A 27,725-nucleotide genomic window follows, 5' to 3' on the forward strand; every position below is an offset into this window, starting at 1 on the left:
TCACAATGCCTTTCTGGTCTGTGCTGAAGCAGGGCATTCTGGCAGCCAAGTGGCTTGACCTTTATTAGTGAGCCTGGTTACCCCCTCTCGGAACCACAGACTTAGAAATCGCCAGCTCATATACAGTGCATAAAATATATTTATATATATACCCTTATACACCATTTTAATAAAAAATATCACAAAATTCTTCTAAGTCCCTCGGGAAGAGTGAAAGACGCGCACGTTCATTTTCAGAGCTCCTAGACCTTCCTATAAGAAGTTAGCCAAAAAGTAGCTTCGAAAAACGCTTAGGTTAAGTTTCAGAGTTGCTTCTAATGTACCAAAGCTGGACTTAGACATAATTTCACTCTCACAACATTATGGCTGGTTGGAGACAGTCCGAACCACAAGTACCGGGTCCATGGTTCTGGGCGTATACTGGGGGGACGGGGACGACTCCCATTAAACCCTGACTATACCGGGGATACGCTTATCACAATGCATTTCTGGTCTGTGCTGAAGCATTGCATTCTGGCAGCCAAGTTGCTTGACCTTTATTAGTGAGCCTGGTTACCCCCTCTCGGAACCACAGACTTAGAAATCACCAGCTCATATACAGTGCATAAAATATATTTATATATATACCCTTATACACCATTTTAATAAAAAATATCACAAAATTCTTCTAAGTCCCTCGGGAAGAGTGAAAGACGCGCACGTTCATTTTCAGAGCTTCTAGACCTTCCTATAAGAAGTTAGCCACAAAAGTAGCTTCGAAAAACGCTTAGGTTAAGTTTCAGAGTTGCTTCTAATGTACCAAAGCTGGACTTAGACATAATTTCACTCTCACAACATTATGGCTGGTTGGAGACAGTCCGAACCACAAGTACCGGGTCCATGGTTCTGTGCGTATACTGGGGGTACTGGGACGACTCCCATTAACCCCTGACAATACCGGGGATACGCTTATCACAATGCCTTTCTGGTCTGTGCTGAAGCAGGGCATTCTGGCAGCCAAGTGGCTTGACCTTAATTAGTGAGCCTGGTTACCCCCTCTCGGAACCACAGACTTAGAAATCGCCAGCTCATATACAGTGCATAAAATATATTTATATATATACCCTTATACACCATTTTAATATAAAATATCACAAAATTCTTCTAAGTCCCTCGGGAAGAGTGAAAGACGCGCACGTTCATTTTCAGAGCTCCTAGACCTTCCTATAAGAAGTTAGCCAAAAAGTAGCTTCGAAAAACGCTTAGGTTAAGTTTCAGAGTTGCTTCTAATGTACCAAAGCTGGACTTCGACATAATTTCACTCTCACAACATTATGGCTGGTTGGAGACAGTCCGAACCACAAGTACCGGGTCCATGGTTCTGGGCGTATACTGGGGGTACTGGGACGACTCCCATTAACCCCTGACTATACCGGGGATACGCTTATCACAATGCCTTTCTGGTCTGTGCTGAAGCAGGGCATTCTGGCAGCCAAGTGGCTTGACCTTTATTAGTGAGCCTGGTTACCCCCTCTCGGAACCACAGACTTAGAAATCGCCAGCTCATATACAGTGCATAAAATATATTTATATATATACCCTTATACACCATTTTAATAAAAAATATCACAAAATTCTTCTAAGTCCCTCGGGAAGAGTGAAAGACGCGCACGTTCATTTTCAGAGCTTCTAGACCTTCCTACAAGAAGTTAGCCAAAAAGTAGCTTCGAAAAACGCTTACGTTAAGTTTCAGAGTTGCTTCTAATGTACCAAAGCTGGACTTAGACATAATTTCACTCTCACAACATTATGGCTGGTTGGAGACAGTCCGAACCACAAGTACCGGGTCCATGGTTCTGGGCGTATACTGGGGGGACGGGGACGACTCCCATTAACCCCTGACTATACCGGGGATACGCTTATCACAATGCCTTTCTGGTCTGTGCTGAAGCAGGGCATTCTGGCAGCCAAGTTGCTTGACCTTTATTAGTGAGCCTGGTTACCCCCTCTCGGAACCACAGACTTAGAAATCGCCAGCTCATATACAGTGCATAAAATATATTTATATATATACCCTTATACACCATTTTAATAAAAAATATCACAAAATTCTTCTAAGTCCCTCGGGAAGAGTGAAAAACGCGCACGTTCATTTTCAGAGCTTCTAGACCTTCCTATAAGAAGTTAGCCAAAAAGTAGCTTCGAAAAACGCTTACGTTAAGTTTCAGAGTTGCTTCTAATGTACCAAAGCTGGACTTAGACATAATTTCACTCTCACAACATTATGGCTGGTTGGAGACAGTCCGAACCACAAGTACTGGGTCCATGGTTCTGGGCGTATACTGGGGGTACTGGGACGACTCCCATTAACCCCTGACTATACCGGGGATACGCTTATCACAATGCCTTTCTGGTCTGTGCTGAAGCAGGGCATTCTGGCAGCCAAGTGGCTTGACCTTTATTAGTGAGCCTGGTTACCCCCTCTCGGAACCACAGACTTAGAAATCGCCAGCTCATATACAGTGCATAAAATATATTTATATATATACCCTTATACACCATTTTAATAAAAAATATCACAAAATTCTTCTAAGTCCCTCGGGAAGAGTGAAAGACGCGCACGTTCATTTTCAGAGCTCCTAGATCTTCCTATAAGAAGTTAGCCAAAAAGTAGCTTCGAAAAACGCTTAGGTTAAGTTTCAGAGTTGCTTCTAATGTAACAAAGCTGGACTTAGACATAATTTCACTCTCACAACATTATGGCTGGTTGGAGACAGTCCGAACCACAAGTACCGGGTCCATGGTTCTGGGCGTATACTGGGGGGACGGGGACGACTCCAATTAACCCCTGACTATACCGGGGATACGCTTATCACAATGCCTTTCTGGTCTGTGCTGAAGCAGGGCATTCTGGCAGCCAAGTTGCTTGACCTTTATTAGTGAGCCTGGTTACCCCCTCTCGGAACCACAGACTTAGAAATCGCCAGCTCATATACAGTGCATAAAATATATTTATATATATACCCTTATACACCATTTTAATAAAAATATCACAAAATTCTTCTAAGTCCCTCGGGAAGAGTGAAAGACGCGCACGTTCATTTTCAGAGCTCCTAGATCTTCCTATAAGAAGTTAGCCAAAAAGTAGCTTCGAAAAACGCTTAGGTTAAGTTTCAGAGTTGCTTCTAATGTAACAAAGCTGGACTTAGACATAATTTCACTCTCACAACATTATGGCTGGTTGGAGACAGTCCGAACCACAAGTACCGGGTCCATGGTTCTGGGCGTATACTGGGGGGACGGGGACGACTCCCATTAACCCCTGACTATACCGGGGATACGCTTATCACAATGCCTTTCTGGTCTGTGCTGAAGCAGGGCATTCTGGCAGCCAAGTTGCTTGACCTTTATTAGTGAGCCTGGTTACCCCCTCTCGGAACCACAGACTTAGAAATCGCCAGCTCATATACAGTGCATAAAATATATTTATATATATACCCTTATACACCATTTTAATAAAAATATCACAAAATTCTTCTAAGTCCCTCGGGAAGAGTGAAAGACGCGCACGTTCATTTTCAGAGCTTCTAGACCTTCCTATAAGAAGTTAGCCAAAAAGTAGCTTCGAAAAACGCTTAGGTTAAGTTTCAGAGTTGCTTCTAATGTACCAAAGCTGGACTTAGACATAATTTCACTCTCACAACATTATGGCTGGTTGGAGACAGTCCGAACCACAAGTACCGGGTCCATGGTTCTGGGCGTATACTGGGGGGACGGGGACGACTCCCATTAACCCCTGACTATACCGGGGATACGCTTATCACAATGCCTTTCTGGTCTGTGCTGAAGCAGGGCATTCTGGCAGCCAAGTTGCTTGACCTTTATTAGTGAGCCTGGTTACCCCCTCTCGGAACCACAGACTTAGAAATCGCCAGCTCATATACAGTGCATAAAATATATTTATATATATACCCTTATACACCATTTTAATAAAAAATATCACAAAATTCTTCTAAGTCCCTCGGGAAGAGTGAAAGACGCGCACGTTCATTTTCAGAGCTTCTAGACCTTCCTATAAGAAGTTAGCCAAAAAGTAGCTTCGAAAAACGCTTACGTTAAGTTTCAGAGTTGCTTCTAATGTACCAAAGCTGGACTTAGACATAATTTCACTCTCACAACATTATGGCTGGTTGGAGACAGTCCGAACCACAAGTACCGGGTCCATGGTTCTGGGCGTATACTGGGGGTACTGGGACGACTCCCATTAACCCCTGACTATACCGGGGATACGCTTATCACAATGCCTTTCTGGTCTGTGCTGAAGCAGGGCATTCTGGCAGCCAAGTGGCTTGACCTTTATTAGTGAGCCTGGTTACCCCCTCTCGGAACCACAGACTTAGAAATCGCCAGCTCATATACAGTGCATAAAATATATTTATATATATACCCTTATACACCATTTTAATAAAAAATATCACAAAATTCTTCTAAGTCCCTCGGGAAGAGTGAAAGACGCGCACGTTCATTTTCAGAGCTCCTAGATCTTCCTATAAGAAGTTAGCCAAAAAGTAGCTTCGAAAAACGCTTAGGTTAAGTTTCAGAGTTGCTTCTAATGTACCAAAGCTGGACTTAGACATAATTTCACTCTCACAACATTATGGCTGGTTGGAGACAGTCCGAACCACAAGTACCGGGTCCATGGTTCTGGGCGTATACTGGGGGGACGGGGACGACTCCCATTAACCCCTGACTATACCGGGGATACGCTTATCACAATGCCTTTCTGGTCTGTGCTGAAGCAGGGCATTCTGGCAGCCAAGTTGCTTGACCTTTATTAGTGAGCCTGGTTACCCCCTCTCGGAACCACAGACTTAGAAATCGCCAGCTCATATACAGTGCATAAAATATATTTATATATATACCCTTATACACCATTTTAATAAAAATATCACAAAATTCTTCTAAGTCCCTCGGGAAGAGTGAAAGACGCGCACGTTCATTTTCAGAGCTTCTAGACCTTCCTATAAGAAGTTAGCCAAAAAGTAGCTTCGAAAAACGCTTACGTTAAGTTTCAGAGTTGCTTCTAATGTACCAAAGCTGGACTTAGACATAATTTCACTCTCACAACATTATGGCTGGTTGGAGACAGTCCGAACCACAAGTACCGGGTCCATGGTTCTGGGCGTATACTGGGGGGACGGGGACGACTCCCATTAACCCCTGACTATACCGGGGATACGCTTATCACAATGCCTTTCTGGTCTGTGCTGAAGCAGGGCATTCTGGCAGCCAAGTTGCTTGACCTTTATTAGTGAGCCTGGTTACCCCCTCTCGGAACCACAGACTTATAAATCGCCAGCTCATATACAGTGCATAAAATATATTAATATATACTGTATACCCTTATACACCATTTTAATAAAAAATATCACAAAATTCTTCTAAGTCCCTCGGGAAGAGTGAAAGACGCGCACGTTCATTTTCAGAGCTTCTAGACCTTCCTATAAGAATTTAGCCAAAAAGTAGCTTCGAAAAACGCTTACGTTAAGTTTCAGAGTTGCTTCTAATGTACCAAAGCTGGACTTAGACATAATTTCACTCTCACAACATTATGGCTGGTTGGAGACAGTCCGAACCACAAGTACCGGGTCCATGGTTCTGGGCGTATACTGGGGGTACTGGGACGACTCCCATTTACCCCTGACTATACCGGGGATACGCTTATCACAATGCCTTTCTGGTCTGTGCTGAAGCAGGGCATTCTGGCAGCCAAGTGGCTTGACCTTTATTAGTGAGCCTGGTTACCCCCTCTCGGAACCACAGACTTAGAAATCGCCAGCTCATATACAGTGCATAAAATAAATTTATATATATACCCTTATACACCATTTTAATAAAAAATATCACAAAATTCTTCTAATTCCCTCGGGAAGAGTGAAAGACGCGCACGTTCATTTTCAGAGCTCCTAGACCTTCCTATAAGAAGTTAGCCAAAAAGTAGCTTCGAAAAACGCTTAGGTTAAGTTTCAGAGTTGCTTCTAATGTACCAAAGCTGGACTTAGACATAATTTCACTCTCACAACATTATGGCTGGTTGGAGACAGTCCGAACCACAAGTACCGGGTCCATGGTTCTGGGCGTATACTGGGGGGACGGGGACGACTCCCATTAACCCCTGACTATACCGGGGATACGCTTATCACAATGCCTTTCTGGTCTGTGCTGAAGCAGGGCATTCTGGCAGCCAAGTTGCTTGACCTTTATTAGTGAGCCTGGTTACCCCCTCTCGGAACCACAGACTTAGAAATCGCCAGCTCATATACAGTGCATAAAATATATTTATATATATACCCTTATACACCATTTTAATATAAAATATCACAAAATTCTTCTAAGTTCCTCGGGAAGAGTGAAAGACGCGCACGTTCATTTTCAGAGCTCCTAGACCTTCCTACTGTATAAGAAGTTAGCCAAAAAGTAGCTTCGGAAAACGCTTAGGTTAAGTTTCAGAGTTGCTTCTAATGTACCAAAGCTGGACTTAGACATAATTTCACTCTCACAACATTATGGCTGGTTGGAGACAGTCCGAACCACAAGTACCGGGTCCCTGGTTCTGGGCGTATACTGGGGGGACGGGGACGACTCCCATTAACCCCTGACTATACCGGGGATACGCTTATCACAATGCCTTTCTGGTCTGTGCTGAAGCAGGGCATTCTGGCAGCCAAGTTGCTTGACCTTTATTAGTGAGCCTGGTTACCCCCTCTCGGAACCACAGACTTATAAATCGCCAGCTCATATACAGTGCATAAAATATATTTATATATACTGTATACCCTTATACACCATTTTAATAAAAAATATCACAAAATTCTTCTAAGTCCCTCGGGAAGAGTGAAAGACGCGCACGTTCATTTTCAGAGCTTCTAGACCTTCCTATAAGAAGTTAGCCAAAAAGTAGCTTCGAAAAACGCTTACGTTAAGTTTCAGAGTTGCTTCTAATGTACCAAAGCTGGACTTAGACATAATTTCACTCTCACAACATTATGGCTGGTTGGAGACAGTCCGAACCACAAGTACCGGGTCCATGGTTCTGGGCGTATACTGGGGGGACGGGGACGACTCCCATTAACCCCTGACTATACCGGGGATACGCTTATCACAATGCCTTTCTGGTCTGTGCTGAAGCAGGGCATTCTGGCAGCCAAGTTGCTTGACCTTTATTAGTGAGCCTGGTTACCCCCTCTCGGAACCACAGACTTAGAAATCGCCAGCTCATATACAGTGCATAAAATATATTTATATATATACCCTTATACACCATTTTAATAAAAATATCACAAAATTCTTCTAAGTCCCTCGGGAAGAGTGAAAGACGCGCACGTTCATTTTCAGAGCTTCTAGACCTTCCTATAAGAAGTTAGCCAAAAAGTAGCTTCGAAAAACGCTTACGTTAAGTTTCAGAGTTGCTTCTAATGTACCAAAGCTGGACTTAGACATAATTTCACTCTCACAACATTATGGCTGGTTGGAGACAGTCCGAACCACAAGTACCGGGTCCATGGTTCTGGGCGTATACTGGGGGGACGGGGACGACTCCCATTAACCCCTGACTATACCGGGGATACGCTTATCACAATGCCTTTCTGGTCTGTGCTGAAGCAGGGCATTCTGGCAGCCAAGTTGCTTGACCTTTATTAGTGAGCCTGGTTACCCCCTCTCGGAACCACAGACTTAGAAATCGCCAGCTCATATACAGTGCATAAAATATATTTATATATATACCCTTATACACCATTTTAATAAAAAATATCACAAAATTCTTCTAAGTCCCTCGGGAAGAGTGAAAGACGCGCACGTTCATTTTCAGAGCTTCTAGACCTTCCTATAAGAAGTTAGCCAAAAAGTAGCTTCGAAAAACGCTTACGTTAAGTTTCAGAGTTGCTTCTAATGTACCAAAGCTGGACTTAGACATAATTTCACTCTCACAACATTATGGCTGGTTGGAGACAGTCCGAACCACAAGTACCGGGTCCATGGTTCTGGGCGTATACTGGGGGTACTGGGACGACTCCCATTAACCCCTGACTATACCGGGGATACGCTTATCACAATGCCTTTCTGGTCTGTGCTGAAGCAGGGCATTCTGGCAGCCAAGTGGCTTGACCTTTATTAGTGAGCCTGGTTACCCCCTCTCGGAACCACAGACTTAGAAATCGCCAGCTCATATACAGTGCATAAAATATATTTATATATATACCCTTATACACCATTTTAATAAAAAATATCACAAAATTCTTCTAAGTCCCTCGGGAAGAGTGAAAGACGCGCACGTTCATTTTCAGAGCTCCTAGATCTTCCTATAAGAAGTTAGCCAAAAAGTAGCTTCGAAAAACGCTTAGGTTAAGTTTCAGAGTTGCTTCTAATGTAACAAAGCTGGACTTAGACATAATTTCACTCTCACAACATTATGGCTGGTTGGAGACAGTCCGAACCACAAGTACCGGGTCCATGGTTCTGGGCGTATACTGGGGGGACGGGGACGACTCCCATTAACCCCTGACTATACCGGGGATACGCTTATCACAATGCCTTTCTGGTCTGTGCTGAAGCAGGGCATTCTGGCAGCCAAGTTGCTTGACCTTTATTAGTGAGCCTGGTTACCCCCTCTCGGAACCACAGACTTAGAAATCGCCAGCTCATATACAGTGCATAAAATATATTTATATATATACCCTTATACACCATTTTAATAAAAATATCACAAAATTCTTCTAAGTCCCTCGGGAAGAGTGAAAGACGCGCACGTTCATTTTCAGAGCTTCTAGACCTTCCTATAAGAAGTTAGCCAAAAAGTAGCTTCGAAAAACGCTTACGTTAAGTTTCAGAGTTGCTTCTAATGTACCAAAGCTGGACTTAGACATAATTTCACTCTCACAACATTATGGCTGGTTGGAGACAGTCCGAACCACAAGTACCGGGTCCATGGTTCTGGGCGTATACTGGGGGTACTGGGACGACTCCCATTAACCCCTGACTATACCGGGGATACGCTTATCACAATGCCTTTCTAGTCTGTGCTGAAGCAGGGCATTCTGGCAGCCAAGTGGCTTGACCTTTATTAGTGAGCCTGGTTACCCCCTCTCGGAACCACAGACTTAGAAATCGCCAGCTCATATACAGTGCATAAAATATATTTATATATATACCCTTATACACCATTTTAATAAAAAATATCACAAAATTCTTCTACAGTAAGTCCCTCGGGAAGAGTGAAAGACGCGCACGTTCATTTTCAGAGCTCCTAGACCTTCCTATAAGAAGTTAGCCAAAAAGTAGCTTCGAAAAACGCTTAGGTTAAGTTTCAGAGTTGCTTCTAATGTACCAAAGCTGGACTTAGACATAATTTCACTCTCACAACATTATGGCTGATTGGAGACAGTCCGAACCACAAGTACCGGGTCCATGGTTCTGGGCGTATACTGGGGGGACGGGGACGACTCCCATTAAACCCTGACTATACCGGGGATACGCTTATCACAATGCATTTCTGGTCTGTGCTGAAGCATTGCATTCTGGCAGCCAAGTTGCTTGACCTTTATTAGTGAGCCTGGTTACCCCCTCTCGGAACCACAGACTTAGAAATCGCCAGCTCATATACAGTGCATAAAATATATTTATATATATACCCTTATACACCATTTTAATAAAAAATATCACAAAATTATTCTAAGTCCCTCGGGAAGAGTGAAAGACGCGCAAGTTCATTTTCAGAGCTCCTAGATCTTCCTATAAGAAGTTAGCCAAAAAGTAGCTTCGAAAAACGCTTAGGTTAAGTTTCAGAGTTGCTTCTAATGTACCAAAGCTGGACTTAGACATAATTTCACTCTCACAACATTATGGCTGGTTGGAGACAGTCCGAACCACAAGTACCGGGTCCATGGTTCTGGGCGTATACTGGGGGTACTGGGATGACTCCCATTAACCCCTGACTATACCGGGGATACGCTTATCACAATGCCTTTCTGGTCTGTGCTGAAGCAGGGCATTCTGGCAGCCAAGTTGCTTGACCTTTATTAGTGAGCCTGGTTACCCCCTCTCGGAACCACAGACTTAGAAATCGCCAGCTCATATACAGTGCATAAAATATATTTATATATATACCCTTATACACCATTTTAATAAAAAATATCACAAAATTCTTCTAAGTCCCTCGGGAAGAGTGAAAGACGCGCACGTTCATTTTCAGAGCTCCTAGATCTTCCTATAAGAAGTTAGCCAAAAAGTAGCTTCGAAAAACGCTTAGGTTAAGTTTCAGAGTTGCTTCTAATGTACCAAAGCTGGACTTAGACATAATTTCACTCTCACAACATTATGGCTGGTTGGAGACAGTCCGAACCACAAGTACCGGGTACATGGTTCTGGGCGTATACTGGGGGGACGGGGACGACTCCCATTAACCCCTGACTATACCGGGGATACGCTTATCACAATGCCTTTCTGGTCTGTGCTGAAGCAGGGCATTCTGGCAGCCAAGTTGCTTGACCTTTATTAGTGAGCCTGGTTACCCCCTCTCGGAACCACAGACTTAGAAATCGCCAGCTCATATACAGTGCATAAAATATATTTATATATATACCCTTATACACCATTTAAATAAAAAATATCACAAAATTCTTCTAAGTCCCTCGGGAAGAGTGAAAGACGCGCAAGTTCATTTTCAGAGCTCCTAGATCTTCCTATAAGAAGTTAGCCAAAAAGTAGCTTCGAAAAACGCTTAGGTTAAGTTTCAGAGTTGCTTCTAATGTACCAAAGCTGGACTTAGACATAATTTCACTCTCACAACATTATGGCTGGTTGGAGACAGTCCGAACCACAAGTACCGGGTCCATGGTTCTGGGCGTATACTGGGGGTACTGGGACGACTCCCATTAACCCCTGACTATACCGGGGATACGCTTATCACAATGCCTTTCTGGTCTGTGCTGAAGCAGGGCATTCTGGCAGCCAAGTTGCTTGACCTTTATTAGTGAGCCTGGTTACCCCCTCTCGGAACCACAGACTTAGAAATCGCCAGCTCATATACAGTGCATAAAATATATTTATATATATACCCTTATACACCATTTTAATAAAAAATATCACAAAATTCTTCTAAGTCCCTCGGGAAGAGTGAAAGACGCGCACGTTCATTTTCAGAGCTCCTAGACCTTCCTATAAGAAGTTAGCCAAAAAGTAGCTTCGAAAAACGCTTAGGTTAAGTTTCAGAGTTGCTTCTAATGTACCAAAGCTGGACTTAGACATAATTTCACTCTCACAACATTATGGCTGGTTGGAGACAGTCCGAACCACAAGTACCGGGTCCATGGTTCTGGGCGTATACTGGGGGTACTGGGATGACTCCCATTAACCCCTGACTATACCGGGGATACGCTTATCACAATGCCTTTCTGGTCTGTGCTGAAGCAGGGCATTCTGGCAGCCAAGTTGCTTGACCTTTATTAGTGAGCCTGGTTACCCCCTCTCGGAACCACAGACTTAGAAATCGCCAGCTCATATACAGTGCATAAAATATATTTATATATATACCCTTATACACCATTTTAATAAAAAATATCACAAAATTCTTCTAAGTCCCTCGGGAAGAGTGAAAGACGCGCACGTTCATTTTCAGAGCTCCTAGATCTTCCTATAAGAAGTTAGCCAAAAAGTAGCTTCGAAAAACGCTTAGGTTAAGTTTCAGAGTTGCTTCTAATGTACCAAAGCTGGACTTAGACATAATTTCACTCTCACAACATTATGGCTGGTTGGAGACAGTCCGAACCACAAGTACCGGGTACATGGTTCTGGGCGTATACTGGGGGGACGGGGACGACTCCCATTAACCCCTGACTATACCGGGGATACGCTTATCACAATGCCTTTCTGGTCTGTGCTGAAGCAGGGCATTCTGGCAGCCAAGTTGCTTGACCTTTATTAGTGAGCCTGGTTACCCCCTCTCGGAACCACAGACTTAGAAATCGCCAGCTCATATACAGTGCATAAAATATATTTATATATATACCCTTATACACCATTTAAATAAAAAATATCACAAAATTCTTCTAAGTCCCTCGGGAAGAGTGAAAGACGCGCAAGTTCATTTTCAGAGCTCCTAGATCTTCCTATAAGAAGTTAGCCAAAAAGTAGCTTCGAAAAACGCTTAGGTTAAGTTTCAGAGTTGCTTCTAATGTACCAAAGCTGGACTTAGACATAATTTCACTCTCACAACATTATGGCTGGTTGGAGACAGTCCGAACCACAAGTACCGGGTCCATGGTTCTGTGCGTATACTGGGGGTACTGGGACGACTCCCATTAACCCCTGACAATACCGGGGATACGCTTATCACAATGCCTTTCTGGTCTGTGCTGAAGCAGGGCATTCTGGCAGCCAAGTGGCTTGACCTTAATTAGTGAGCCTGGTTACCCCCTCTCGGAACCACAGACTTAGAAATCGCCAGCTCATATACAGTGCATAAAATATATTTATATATATACCCTTATACACCATTTTAATATAAAATATCACAAAATTCTTCTAAGTCCCTCGGGAAGAGTGAAAGACGCGCACGTTCATTTTCAGAGCTCCTAGACCTTCCTATAAGAAGTTAGCCAAAAAGTAGCTTCGAAAAAAGCTTAGGTTAAGTTTCAGAGTTGCTTCTAATGTACCAAAGCTGGACTTAGACATAATTTCACTCTCACAACATTATGGCTGGTTGGAGACAGTCCGAACCACAAGTACCGGGTCCATGGTTCTGGGCGTATACTGGGGGTACTGGGACGACTTCCATTAACCCCTGACTATACCGGGGATACGCTTATCACAATGCCTTTCTGGTCTGTGCTGAAGCAGGGCATTCTGGCAGCCAAGTGGCTTGACCTTTATTAGTGAGCCTGGTTACCCCCTCTCGGAACCACAGACTTAGAAATCGCCAGCTCATATACAGTGCATAAAATATATTTATATATATACCCTTATACACCATTTTAATAAAAAATATCACAAAATTCTTCTAAGTCCCTCGGGAAGAGTGAAAGACGCGCACGTTCATTTTCAGAGCTCCTAGACCTTCCTATAAGAAGTTAGCCAAAAAGTAGCTTCGAAAAACGCTTAGGTTAAGTTTCAGAGTTGCTTCTAATGTACCAAAGCTGGACTTAGACATAATTTCACTCTCACAACATTATGGCTGGTTGGAGACAGTCCGAACCACAAGTACCGGGTCCATGGTTCTGGGCGTATACTGGGGGGACGGGGACGACTCCCATTAAACCCTGACTATACCGGGGATACGCTTATCACAATGCATTTCTGGTCTGTGCTGAAGCATTGCATTCTGGCAGCCAAGTTGCTTGACCTTTATTAGTGAGCCTGGTTACCCCCTCTCGGAACCACAGACTTAGAAATCGCCAGCTCATATACAGTGCATAAAATATATTTATATATATACCCTTATACACCATTTTAATAAAAAATATCACAAAATTATTCTAAGTCCCTCGGGAAGAGTGAAAGACGCGCACGTTCATTTTCAGAGCTCCTAGACCTTCCTATAAGAAGTTAGCCAAAAAGTAGCTTCGAAAAACGCTTAGGTTAAGTTTCAGAGTTGCTTCTAATGTACCAAAGCTGGACTTAGACATAATTTCACTCTCACAACATTATGGCTGGTTGGAGACAGTCCGAACCACAAGTACCGGGTCCATGGTTCTGGGCGTATACTGGGGGGACGGGGACGACTCCCATTAACCCCTGACTATACCGGGGATACGCTTATCACAATGCCTTTCTGGTCTGTGCTGAAGCAGGGCATTCTGGCAGCCAAGTTGCTTGACCTTTATTAGTGAGCCTGGTTACCCCCTCTCGGAACCACAGACTTAGAAATCGCCAGCTCATATACAGTGCATAAAATATATTTATATATATACCCTTATACACCATTTTAATAAAAAATATCACAAAATTCTTCTAAGTCCCTCGGGAAGAGTGAAAGACGCGCACGTTCATTTTCAGAGCTCCTAGATCTTCCTATAAGATGTTAGCCAAAAAGTAGCTTCGAAAAACGCTTAGGTTAAGTTTCAGAGTTGCTTCTAATGTACCAAAGCTGGACTTAGACATAATTTCACTCTCACAACATTATGGCTGGTTGGAGACAGTCCGAACCACAAGTACCGGGTCCATGGTTCTGGGCGTATACTGGGGGGACGGGGACGACTCCCATTAACCCCTGACTATACCGGGGATACGCTTATCACAATGCCTTTCTGGTCTGTGCTGAAGCAGGGCATTCTGGCAGCCAAGTTGCTTGACCTTTATTAGTGAGCCTGGTTACCCCCTCTCGGAACCACAGACTTAGAAATCGCCAGCTCATATACAGTGCATAAAATATATTTATATATATACCCTTATACACCATTTTAATAAAAAATATCACAAAATTCTTCTAAGTCCCTCGGGAAGAGTGAAAGACGCGCAAGTTCATTTTCAGAGCTCCTAGATCTTCCTATAAGAAGTTAGCCAAAAAGTAGCTTCGAAAAACGCTTAGGTTAAGTTTCAGAGTTGCTTCTAATGTACCAAAGCTGGACTTAGACATAATTTCACTCTCACAACATTATGGCTGGTTGGAGACAGTCCGAACCACAAGTACCGGGTCCATGGTTCTGGGCGTATACTGGGGGTACTGGGACGACTCCCATTAACCCCTGACTATACCGGGGATACGCTTATCACAATGCCTTTCTGGTCTGTGCTGAAGCAGGGCATTCTGGCAGCCAAGTTGCTTGACCTTTATTAGTGAGCCTGGTTACCCCCTCTCGGAACCACAGACTTAGAAATCGCCAGCTCATATACAGTGCATAAAATATATTTATATATATACCCTTATACACCATTTTAATAAAAAATATCACAAAATTCTTCTAAGTCCCTCGGGAAGAGTGAAAGACGCGCACGTTCATTTTCAGAGCTTCTAGACCTTCCTATAAGAAGTTAGCCACAAAAGTAGCTTCGAAAAACGCTTAGGTTAAGTTTCAGAGTTGCTTCTAATGTACCAAAGCTGGACTTAGACATAATTTCACTCTCACAACATTATGGCTGGTTGGAGACAGTCCGAACCACAAGTACCGGGTCCATGGTTCTGTGCGTATACTGGGGGTACTGGGACGACTCCCATTAACCCCTGACAATACCGGGGATACGCTTATCACAATGCCTTTCTGGTCTGTGCTGAAGCAGGGCATTCTGGCAGCCAAGTGGCTTGACCTTAATTAGTGAGCCTGGTTACCCCCTCTCGGAACCACAGACTTAGAAATCGCCAGCTCATATACAGTGCATAAAATATATTTATATATATACCCTTATACACCATTTTAATATAAAATATCACAAAATTCTTCTAAGTCCCTCGGGAAGAGTGAAAGACGCGCACGTTCATTTTCAGAGCTCCTAGACCTTCCTACAGTATAAGAAGTTAGCCAAAAAGTAGCTTCGAAAAAAGCTTAGGTTAAGTTTCAGAGTTGCTTCTAATGTACCAAAGCTGGACTTAGACATAATTTCACTCTCACAACATTATGGCTGGTTGGAGACAGTCCGAACCACAAGTACCGGGTCCATGGTTCTGGGCGTATACTGGGGGTACTGGGACGACTCCCATTAACCCCTGACTATACCGGGGATACGCTTATCACAATGCCTTTCTGGTCTGTGCTGAAGCAGGGCATTCTGGCAGCCAAGTGGCTTGACCTTTATTAGTGAGCCTGGTTACCCCCTCTCGGAACCACAGACTTAGAAATCGCCAGCTCATATACAGTGCATAAAATATATTTATATATATACCCTTATACACCATTTTAATAAAAAATATCACAAAATTATTCTAAGTCCCTCGGGAAGAGTGAAAGACGCGCACGTTCATTTTCAGAGCTCCTAGACCTTCCTATAAGAAGTTAGCCAAAAAGTAGCTTCGAAAAACGCTTAGGTTAAGTTTCAGAGTTGCTTCTATTGTACCAAAGCTGGACTTAGACATAATTTCACTCTCACAACATTATGGCTGGTTGGAGACAGTCCGAACCACAAGTACCGGGTCCATGGTTCTGGGCGTATACTGGGGGGACGGGGACGACTCCCATTAAACCCTGACTATACCGGGGATACGCTTATCACAATGCATTTCTGGTCTGTGCTGAAGCATTGCATTCTGGCAGCCAAGTTGCTTGACCTTTATTAGTGAGCCTGGTTACCCCCTCTCGGAACCACAGACTTAGAAATCGCCAGCTCATATACAGTGCATAAAATATATTTATATATATACCCTTATACACCATTTTAATAAAAAATATCACAAAATTATTCTAAGTCCCTCGGGAAGAGTGAAAGACGCGCACGTTCATTTTCAGAGCTCCTAGACCTTCCTATAAGAAGTTAGCCAAAAAGTAGCTTCGAAAAACGCTTAGGTTAAGTTTCAGAGTTGCTTCTAATGTACCAAAGCTGGACTTAGACATAATTTCACTCTCACAACATTATGGCTGGTTGGAGACAGTCCGAACCACAAGTACCGGGTCCATGGTTCTGGGCGTATACTGGGGGGACGGGGACGACTCCCATTAACCCCTGACAATACCGGGGATACGCTTATCACAATGCCTTTCTGGTCTGTGCTGAAGCAGGGCATTCTGGCAGCCAAGTGGCTTGACCTTAATTAGTGAGCCTGGTTACCCCCTCTCGGAACCACAGACTTAGAAATCGCCAGCTCATATACAGTGCATAAAATATATTTATATATATACCCTTATACACCATTTTAATATAAAATATCACAAAATTCTTCTAAGTCCCTCGGGAAGAGTGAAAGACGCGCACGTTCATTTTCAGAGCTCCTAGACCTTCCTACAGTATAAGAAGTTAGCCAAAAAGTAGCTTCGAAAAAAGCTTAGGTTAAGTTTCAGAGTTGCTTCTAATGTACCAAAGCTGGACTTAGACATAATTTCACTCTCACAACATTATGGCTGGTTGGAGACAGTCCGAACCACAAGTACCGGGTCCATGGTTCTGGGCGTATACTGGGGGTACTGGGACGACTCCCATTAACCCCTGACTATACCGGGGATACGCTTATCACAATGCCTTTCTGGTCTGTGCTGAAGCAGGGCATTCTGGCAGCCAAGTGGCTTGACCTTTATTAGTGAGCCTGGTTACCCCCTCTCGGAACCACAGACTTACAGTAGAAATCGCCAGCTCATATACAGTGCATAAAATATATTTATATATATACCCTTATACACCATTTTAATAAAAAATATCACAAAATTATTCTAAGTCCCTCGGGAAGAGTGAAAGACGCGCACGTTCATTTTCAGAGCTCCTAGACCTTCCTATAAGAAGTTAGCCAAAAAGTAGCTTCGAAAAACGCTTAGGTTAAGTTTCAGAGTTGCTTCTAATGTACCAAAGCTGGACTTAGACATAATTTCACTCTCACAACATTATGGCTGGTTGGAGACAGTCCGAACCACAAGTACCGGGTCCATGGTTCTGGGCGTATACTGGGGGGACGGGGACGACTCCCATTAAACCCTGACTATACCGGGGATACGCTTATCACAATGCATTTCTGGTCTGTGCTGAAGCATTGCATTCTGGCAGCCAAGTTGCTTGACCTTTATTAGTGAGCCTGGTTACCCCCTCTCGGAACCACAGACTTAGAAATCGCCAGCTCATATACAGTGCATAAAATATATTTATATATATACCCTTATACACCATTTTAATAAAAAATATCACAAAATTATTCTAAGTCCCTCGGGAAGAGTGAAAGACGCGCACGTTCATTTTCAGAGCTCCTAGACCTTCCTATAAGAAGTTAGCCAAAAAGTAGCTTCGAAAAACGCTTAGGTTAAGTTTCAGAGTTGCTTCTAATGTACCAAAGCTGGACTTAGACATAATTTCACTCTCACAACATTATGGCTGGTTGGAGACAGTCCGAACCACAAGTACCGGGTCCATGGTTCTGGGCGTATACTGGGGGGACGGGGACGACTCCCATTAACCCCTGACTATACCGGGGATATGCTTATCACAATGCCTTTCTGGTCTGTGCTGAAGCAGGGCATTCTGGCAGCCAAGTTGCTTGACCTTTATTAGTGAGCCTGGTTACCCCCTCTCGGAACCACAGACTTAGAAATCGCCAGCTCATATACAGTGCATAAAATATATTTATATATATACCCTTATACACCATTTTAATAAAAAATATCACAAAATTCTTCTAAGTCCCTCGGGAAGAGTGAAAGACGCGCACGTTCATTTTCAGAGCTCCTAGATCTTCCTATAAGATGTTAGCCAAAAAGTAGCTTCGAAAAACGCTTAGGTTAAGTTTCAGAGTTGCTTCTAATGTACCAAAGCTGGACTTAGACATAATTTCACTCTCACAACATTATGGCTGGTTGGAGACAGTCCGAACCACAAGTACCGGGTCCATGGTTCTGGGCGTATACTGGGGGGACGGGGACGACTCCCATTAACCCCTGACTATACCGGGGATACGCTTATCACAATGCCTTTCTGGTCTGTGCTGAAGCAGGGCATTCTGGCAGCCAAGTTGCTTGACCTTTATTAGTGAGCCTGGTTACCCCCTCTCGGAACCACAGACTTAGAAATCGCCAGCTCATATACAGTGCATAAAATATATTTATATATATACCCTTATACACCATTTTAATAAAAAATATCACAAAATTCTTCTAAGTCCCTCGGGAAGAGTGAAAGACGCGCAAGTTCATTTTCAGAGCTCCTAGATCTTCCTATAAGAAGTTAGCCAAAAAGTAGCTTCGAAAAACGCTTAGGTTAAGTTTCAGAGTTGCTTCTAATGTACCAAAGCTGGACTTAGACATAATTTCACTCTCACAACATTATGGCTGGTTGGAGACAGTCCGAACCACAAGTACCGGGTCCATGGTTCTGGGCGTATACTGGGGGTACTGGGACGACTCCCATTAACCCCTGACTATACCGGGGATACGCTTATCACAATGCCTTTCTGGTCTGTGCTGAAGCAGGGCATTCTGGCAGCCAAGTTGCTTGACCTTTATTAGTGAGCCTGGTTACCCCCTCTCGGAACCACAGACTTAGAAATCGCCAGCTCATATACAGTGCATAAAATATATTTATATATATACCCTTATACACCATTTTAATAAAAAATATCACAAAATTCTTCTAAGTCCCTCGGGAAGAGTGAAAGACGCGCACGTTCATTTTCAGAGCTTCTAGACCTTCCTATAAGAAGTTAGCCACAAAAGTAGCTTCGAAAAACGCTTAGGTTAAGTTTCAGAGTTGCTTCTAATGTACCAAAGCTGGACTTAGACATAATTTCACTCTCACAACATTATGGCTGGTTGGAGACAGTCCGAACCACAAGTACCGGGTCCATGGTTCTGTGCGTATACTGGGGGTACTGGGACGACTCCCATTAACCCCTGACAATACCGGGGATACGCTTATCACAATGCCTTTCTGGTCTGTGCTGAAGCAGGGCATTCTGGCAGCCAAGTGGCTTGACCTTAATTAGTGAGCCTGGTTACCCCCTCTCGGAACCACAGACTTAGAAATCGCCAGCTCATATACAGTGCATAAAATATATTTATATATATACCCTTATACACCATTTTAATATAAAATATCACAAAATTCTTCTAAGTCCCTCGGGAAGAGTGAAAGACGCGCACGTTCATTTTCAGAGCTCCTAGACCTTCCTATAAGAAGTTAGCCAAAAAGTAGCTTCGAAAAAAGCTTAGGTTAAGTTTCAGAGTTGCTTCTAATGTACCAAAGCTGGACTTAGACATAATTTCACTCTCACAACATTATGGCTGGTTGGAGACAGTCCGAACCACAAGTACCGGGTCCATGGTTCTGGGCGTATACTGGGGGGACGGGGACGACTCCCATTAAACCCTGACTATACCGGGGATACGCTTATCACAATGCATTTCTGGTCTGTGCTGAAGCATTGCATTCTGGCAGCCAAGTTGCTTGACCTTTATTAGTGAGCCTGGTTACCCCCTCTCGGAACCACAGACTTAGAAATCGCCAGCTCATATACAGTGCATAAAATATATTTATATATATACCCTTATACACCATTTTAATAAAAAATATCACAAAATTATTCTAAGTCCCTCGGGAAGAGTGAAAGACGCGCACGTTCATTTTCAGAGCTCCTAGACCTTCCTATAAGAAGTTAGCCAAAAAGTAGCTTCGAAAAACGCTTAGGTTAAGTTTCAGAGTTGCTTCTAATGTACCAAAGCTGGACTTAGACATAATTTCACTCTCACAACATTATGGCTGGTTGGAGACAGTCCAAACCACAAGTACCGGGTCCATGGTTCTGGGCGTATACTGGGGGGACGGGGACGACTCCCATTAACCCCTGACTATACCGGGGATACGCTTATCACAATACCTTTCTGGTCTGTGCTGAAGCAGGGCATTCTGGCAGCCAAGTTGCTTGACCTTTATTAGTGAGCCTGGTTACCCCCTCTCGGAACCACAGACTTAGAAATCGCCAGCTCATATACAGTGCATAAAATATATTTATATATATACCCTTATACACCATTTTAATAAAAAATATCACAAAATTCTTCTAAGTCCCTCGGGAAGAGTGAAAGACGCGCACGTTCATTTTCAGAGCTCCTAGATCTTCCTCTAAGATGTTAGCCAAAAAGTAGCTTCGAAAAACGCTTAGGTTAAGTTTCAGAGTTGCTTCTAATGTACCAAAGCTGGACTTAGACATAATTTCACTCTCACAACATTATGGCTGGTTGGAGACAGTCCGAACCACAAGTACCGGGTCCATGGTTCTGGGCGTATACTGGGGGGACGGGGACGACTCCCATTAACCCCTGACTATACCGGGGATACGCTTATCACAATGCCTTTCTGGTCTGTGCTGAAGCAGGGCATTCTGGCAGCCAAGTTGCTTGACCTTTATTAGTGAGCCTGGTTACCCCCTCTCGGAACCACAGACTTAGAAATCGCCAGCTCATATACAGTGCTCATATACAGTGCATAAAATATATTTATATATATACCCTTATACACCATTTTAATAAAAAATATCACAACATTCTTCTAAGTCCCTCGGGAAGAGTGAAAGACGCGCACGTTCATTTTCAGAGCTTCTAGACCTTCCTATAAGAAGTTAGCCACAAAAGTAGCTTCGAAAAACGCTTAGGTTAAGTTTCAGAGTTGCTTCTAATGTACCAAAGCTGGACTTAGACATAATTTCACTCTCACAACATTATGGCTGGTTGGAGACAGTCCGAACCACAAGTACCGGGTCCATGGTTCTGGGCGTATACTGGGGGTACTGGGACGACTCCCATTAACCCCTGACAATACCGGGGATACGCTTATCACAATGCCTTTCTGGTCTGTGCTGAAGCAGGGCATTCTGGCAGCCAAGTGGCTTGACCTTTATTAGTGAGCCTGGTTACCCCCTCTCGGAACCACAGACTTAGAAATCGCCAGCTCATATACAGTGCATAAAATATATTTATATATATACCCTTATACACCATTTTAATATAAAATATCACAAAATTCTTCTAAGTCCCTCGGGAAGAGTGAAAGTCGCGCACGTTCATTTTCAGAGCTCCTAGACCTTCCTATAAGAAGTTAGCCAAAAAGTAGCTTCGAAAAACGCTTAGGTTAAGTTTCAGAGTTGCTTCTAATGTACCAAAGCTGGACTTAGACATAATTTCACTCTCACAACATTATGGCTGGTTGGAGACAGTCCGAACCACAAGTACCGGGTCCCTGGTTCTGGGCGTATACTGGGGGGACGGGGACGACTCCCATTAACCCCTGACTATACCGGGGATACGCTTATCACAATGCCTTTCTGGTCTGTGCTGAAGCAGGGCATTCTGGCAGCCAAGTTGCTTGACCTTTATTAGTGAGCCTGGTTACCCCCTCTCGGAACCACAGACTTAGAAATCGCCAGCTCATGTACAGTGCATAAAATATATTTATATATACTGTATACCCTTATACACCATTTTAATAAAAAATATCACAAAATTCTTCTAAATCCCTCGGGAAGAGTGAAAGACGCGCACGTTCATTTTCAGAGCTTCTAGACCTTCCTATAAGAAGTTAGCCAAAAAGTAGCTTCGAAAAACGCTTACGTTAAGTTTCAGAGTTGCTTCTAATGTACCAAAGCTGGACTTAGACATAATTTCACTCTCACAACATTATGGCTGGTTGGAGACAGTCCGAACCACAAGTACCGGGTCCATGGTTCTGGGCGTATACTGGGGGTACTGGGACGACTCCCATTAACCCCTGACTATACCGGGGATACGCTTATCACAATGCCTTTCTGGTCTGTGCTGAAGCAGGGCATTCTGGCAGCCAAGTGGCTTGACCTTTATTAGTGAGCCTGGTTACCCCCTCTCGGAACCACAGACTTAGAAATCGCCAGCTCATATACAGTGCATAAAATAAATTTATATATATACCCTTATACACCATTTTAATAAAAAATATCACAAAATTCTTCTAAGTCCCTCGGGAAGAGTGAAAGACGCGCACGTTCATTTTTAGAGCTCCTAGACCTTCCTATAAGAAGTTAGCCAAAAAGTAGCTTCGAAAAACGCTTAGGTTAAGTTTCAGAGTTGCTTCTAATGTACCAAAGCTGGACTTAGACATAATTTCACTCTCACAACATTATGGCTGGTTGGAGACAGTCCGAACCACAAGTACCGGGTCCATGGTTCTGGGCGTATACTGGGGGGACGGGGACGACTCCCATTAACCCCTGACTATACCGGGGATACGCTTATCACAATGCCTTTCTGGTCTGTGCTGAAGCAGGGCATTCTGGCAGCCAAGTTGCTTGACCTTTATTAGTGAGCCTGGTTACCCCCTCTCGGAACCACAGACTTAGAAATCGCCAGCTCATATACAGTGCATAAAATATATTTATATATATACCCTTATACACCATTTTAATAAAAAATATCACAAAATTCTTCTAAGTCCCTCGGGAAGAGTGAAAGACGCGGACGTTCATTTTCAGAGCTTCTAGACCTTCCTATAAGAAGTTAGCCAAAAAGTAGCTTCGAAAAACGCTTACGTTAAGTTTCAGAGTTGCTTCTAATGTACCAAAGCTGGACTTAGACATAATTTCACTCTCACAACATTATGGCTGGTTGGAGACAGTCCGAACCACAAGTACCGGGTCCATGGTTCTGGGCGTATACTTGGGGGACGGGGACGACTCCCATTAACCCCTGACTATACCGGGGATACGCTTATCACAATGCCTTTCTGGTCTGTGCTGAAGCAGGGCATTCTGGCAGCCAAGTTGCTTGACCTTTATTAGTGAGCCTGGTTACCCCCTCTCGGAACCACAGACTTAGAAATCGCCAGCTCATATACAGTGCATAAAATATATTTATATATATACCCTTATACACCATTTTAATAAAAAATATCACAAAATTCTTCTAAGTCCCTCGGGAAGAGTGAAAGACGCGCACGTTCATTTTCAGAGCTTCTAGACCTTCCTATAAGAAGTTAGCCAAAAAGTAACTTCGAAAAACGCTTAGGTTAAGTTTCAGAGTTGCTTCTAATGTACCAAAGCTGGACTTAGACATAATTTCACTCTCACAACATTATGGCTGGTTGGAGACAGTCCGAACCACAAGTACCGGGTCCATGGTTCTGGGCGTATACTGGGGGTACTGGGACGACTCCCATTAACCCCTGACTATACCGGGGATACGCTTATCACAATGCCTTTCTGGTCTGTGCTGAAGCAGGGCATTCTGGCAGCCAAGTGGCTTGACCTTTATTAGTGAGCCTGGTTACCCCCTCTCGGAACCACAGACTTAGAAATCGCCAGCTCATATACAGTGCATAAAATATATTTATATATATACCCTTATACACCATTTTAATAAAAAATATCACAAAATTCTTCTAAGTCCCTCGGGAAGAGTGAAAGACGCGCACGTTCATTTTCAGAGCTCCTAGATCTTCCTATAAGAAGTTAGTCAAAAAGTAGCTTCGAAAAACGCTTAGGTTAAGTTTCAGAGTTGCTTCTAATGTACCAAAGCTGGACTTAGACATAATTTCACTCTCACAACATTATGGCTGGTTGGAGACAGTCCGAACCACAAGTACCGGGTCCATGGTTCTGGGCGTATACTGGGGGGACGGGGACGACTCCCATTAACCCCTGACTATACCGGGGATACGCTTATCACAATGCCTTTCTGGTCTGTGCTGAAGCAGGGCATTCTGGCAGCCAAGTTGCTTGACCTTTATTAGTGAGCCTGGTTACCCCCTCTCGGAACCACAGACTTAGAAATCGCCAGCTCATATACAGTGCATAAAATATATTTATATATATACCCTTATACACCATTTTAATAAAAATATCACAAAATTCTTCTAAGTCCCTCGGGAAGAGTGAAAGACGCGCACGTTCATTTTCAGAGCTTCTAGACCTTCCTATAAGAAGTTAGCCAAAAAGTAGCTTCGAAAAACGCTTACGTTAAGTTTCAGAGTTGCTTCTAATGTACCAAAGCTGGACTTAGACATAATTTCACTCTCACAACATTATGGCTGGTTGGAGACAGTCCGAACCACAAGTACCGGGTCCATGGTTCTGGGCGTATACTGGGGGTACTGGGACGACTCCCATTAACCCCTGACTATACCGGGGATACGCTTATCACAATGCCTTTCTGGTCTGTGCTGAAGCAGGGCATTCTGGCAGCCAAGTGGCTTGACCAATATTAGTGAGCCTGGTTACCCCCTCTCGGAACCACAGACTTAGAAATCGCCAGCTCATATACAGTGCATAAAATAAATTTATATATATACCCTTATACACCATTTTAATAAAAAATATCACAAAATTCTTCTAAGTCCCTCGGGAAGAGTGAAAGACGCGCACGTTCATTTTCAGAGCTCCTAGACCTTCCTATAAGAAGTTAGCCAAAAAGTAGCTTCGAAAAACGCTTAGGTTAAGTTTCAGAGTTGCTTCTAATGTACCAAAGCTGGACTTAGACATAATTTCACTCTCACAACATTATGGCTGGTTGGAGACAGTCCGAACCACAAGTACCGGGTCCATGGTTCTGGGCGTATACTGGGGGGACGGGGACGACTCCCATTAACCCCTGACTATACCGGGGATACGCTTATCACAATGCCTTTCTGGTCTGTGCTGAAGCAGGGCATTCTAGCAGCCAAGTGTCTTGACCTTTATTTGTGAGCCTGGTAACCCCCTCTCGGAACCACAGACTTAGAAATCGCCAGCTCATATACAGTGCATAAAATATATTTATATATATATACCCTTATACACCATTTTAATAAAAAATATCACAAAATTCTTCTAAGTCCCTCGGGAAGAGTGAAAGACGCGCACGTTCATTTTCAGAGCTCCTAGATCTTCCTATAAGAAGTTAGCCAAAAAGTAGCTTCGAAAAACGCTTAGGTTAAGTTTCAGAGTTGCTTCTAATGTACCAAAGCTGGACTTAGACATAATTTCACTCTCACAACATTATGGCTGGTTGGAGACAGTCCGAACCACAAGTACCGGGTCCATGGTTCTGGGCGTATACTGGGGGGACGGGGACGACTCCCATTAACCCCTGACTATACCGGGGATACGCTTATCACAATGCCTTTCTGGTCTGTGCTGAAGCAGGGCATTCTGGCAGCCAAGTTGCTTGACCTTTATTAGTGAGCCTGGTTACCCCCTCTCGGAACCACAGACTTAGAAATCGCCAGCTCATATACAGTGCATAAAATATATTTATATATATACCCTTATACACCATTTTAATAAAAAATATCACAAAATTCTTCTAAGTCCCTCGGGAAGAGTGAAAGACGCGCACGTTCATTTTCAGAGCTCCTAGATCTTCCTATAAGAAGTTAGCCAAAAAGTAGCTTCGAAAAACGCTTAGGTTAAGTTTCAGAGTTGCTTCTAATGTACCAAAGCTGGACTTAGACATAATTTCACTCTCACAACATTATGGCTGGTTGGAGACAGTCCGAACCACAAGTACCGGGTCCATGGTTCTGGGCGTATACTGGGGGGACGGGGACGACTCCCATTAACCCCTGACTATACCGGGGATACGCTTATCACAATGCCTTTCTGGTCTGTGCTGAAGCAGGGCATTCTGGCAGCCAAGTTGCTTGACCTTTATTAGTGAGCCTGGTTACCCCCTCTCGGAACCACAGACTTAGAAATCGCCAGCTCATATACAGTGCATAAAATATATTTATATATATACCCTTATACACCATTTTAATAAAAATATCACAAAATTCTTCTAAGTCCCTCGGGAAGAGTGAAAGACGCGCACGTTCATTTTCAGAGCTTCTAGACCTTCCTATAAGAAGTTAGCCAAAAAGTAGCTTCGAAAAACGCTTAGGTTAAGTTTCAGAGTTGCTTCTAATGTACCGAAGCTGGACTTAGACATAATTTCACTCTCACAACATTATGGCTGGTTGGAGACAGTCCGAACCACAAGTACCGGGTCCATGGTTCTGGGCGTATACTGGGGGTACTGGGACGACTCCCATTAACCCCTGACAATACCGGGGATACGCTTATCACAATGCCTTTCTGGTCTGTGCTGAAGCAGGGCATTCTGGCAGCCAAGTGGCTTGACCTTTATTAGTGAGCCTGGTTACCCCCTCTCGGAACCACAGACTTAGAAATCGCCAGCTCATATACAGTGCATAAAATATATTTATATATACTGTATACCCTTATACACCATTTTAATAAAAAATATCACAAAATTCTTCTAAGTCCCTCGGGAAGAGTGAAAGACGCGCACGTTCATTTTCAGAGCTTCTAGACCTTCCTATAAGAAGTTAGCCAAAAAGTAGCTTCGAAAAACGCTTACGTTAAGTTTCAGAGTTGCTTCTAATGTACCAAAGCTGGACTTAGACATAATTTCACTCTCACAACATTATGGCTGGTTGGAGACAGTCCGAACCACAAGTACCGGGTCCATGGTTCTGGGCGTATACTGGGGGTACTGGGACGACTCCCATTAACCCCTGACTATACCGGGGATACGCTTATCACAATGCCTTTCTGGTCTGTGCTGAAGCAGGGCATTCTGGCAGCCAAGTGGCTTGACCTTTATTAGTGAGCCTGGTTACCCCCTCTCGGAACCACAGACTTAGAAATCGCCAGCTCATATACAGTGCATAAAATAAATTTATATATATACCCTTATACACCATTTTAATAAAAAATATCACAAAATTCTTCTAAGTCCCTCGGGAAGAGTGAAAGACGCGCACGTTCATTTTCAGAGCTCCTAGACCTTCCTATAAGAAGTTAGCCAAAAAGTAGCTTCGAAAAACGCTTAGGTTAAGTTTCAGAGTTGCTTCTAATGTACCAAAGCTGGACTTAGACATAATTTCACTCTCACAACATTATGGCTGGTTGGAGACAGTCCGAACCACAAGTACCGGGTCCATGGTTCTGGGCGTATACTGGGGGGACGGGGACGACTCCCATTAACCCCTGACTATACCGGGGATACGCTTATCACAATGCCTTTCTGGTCTGTGCTGAAGCAGGGCATTCTGGCAGCCAAGTTGCTTGACCTTTATTAGTGAGCCTGGTTACCCCCTCTCGGAACCACAGACTTAGAAATCGCCAGCTC

This window comes from Ascaphus truei, chromosome 1 (assembly GCF_040206685.1).
Source record: "Ascaphus truei isolate aAscTru1 chromosome 1, aAscTru1.hap1, whole genome shotgun sequence".
NCBI lineage: Eukaryota > Metazoa > Chordata > Amphibia > Anura > Ascaphidae > Ascaphus > Ascaphus truei.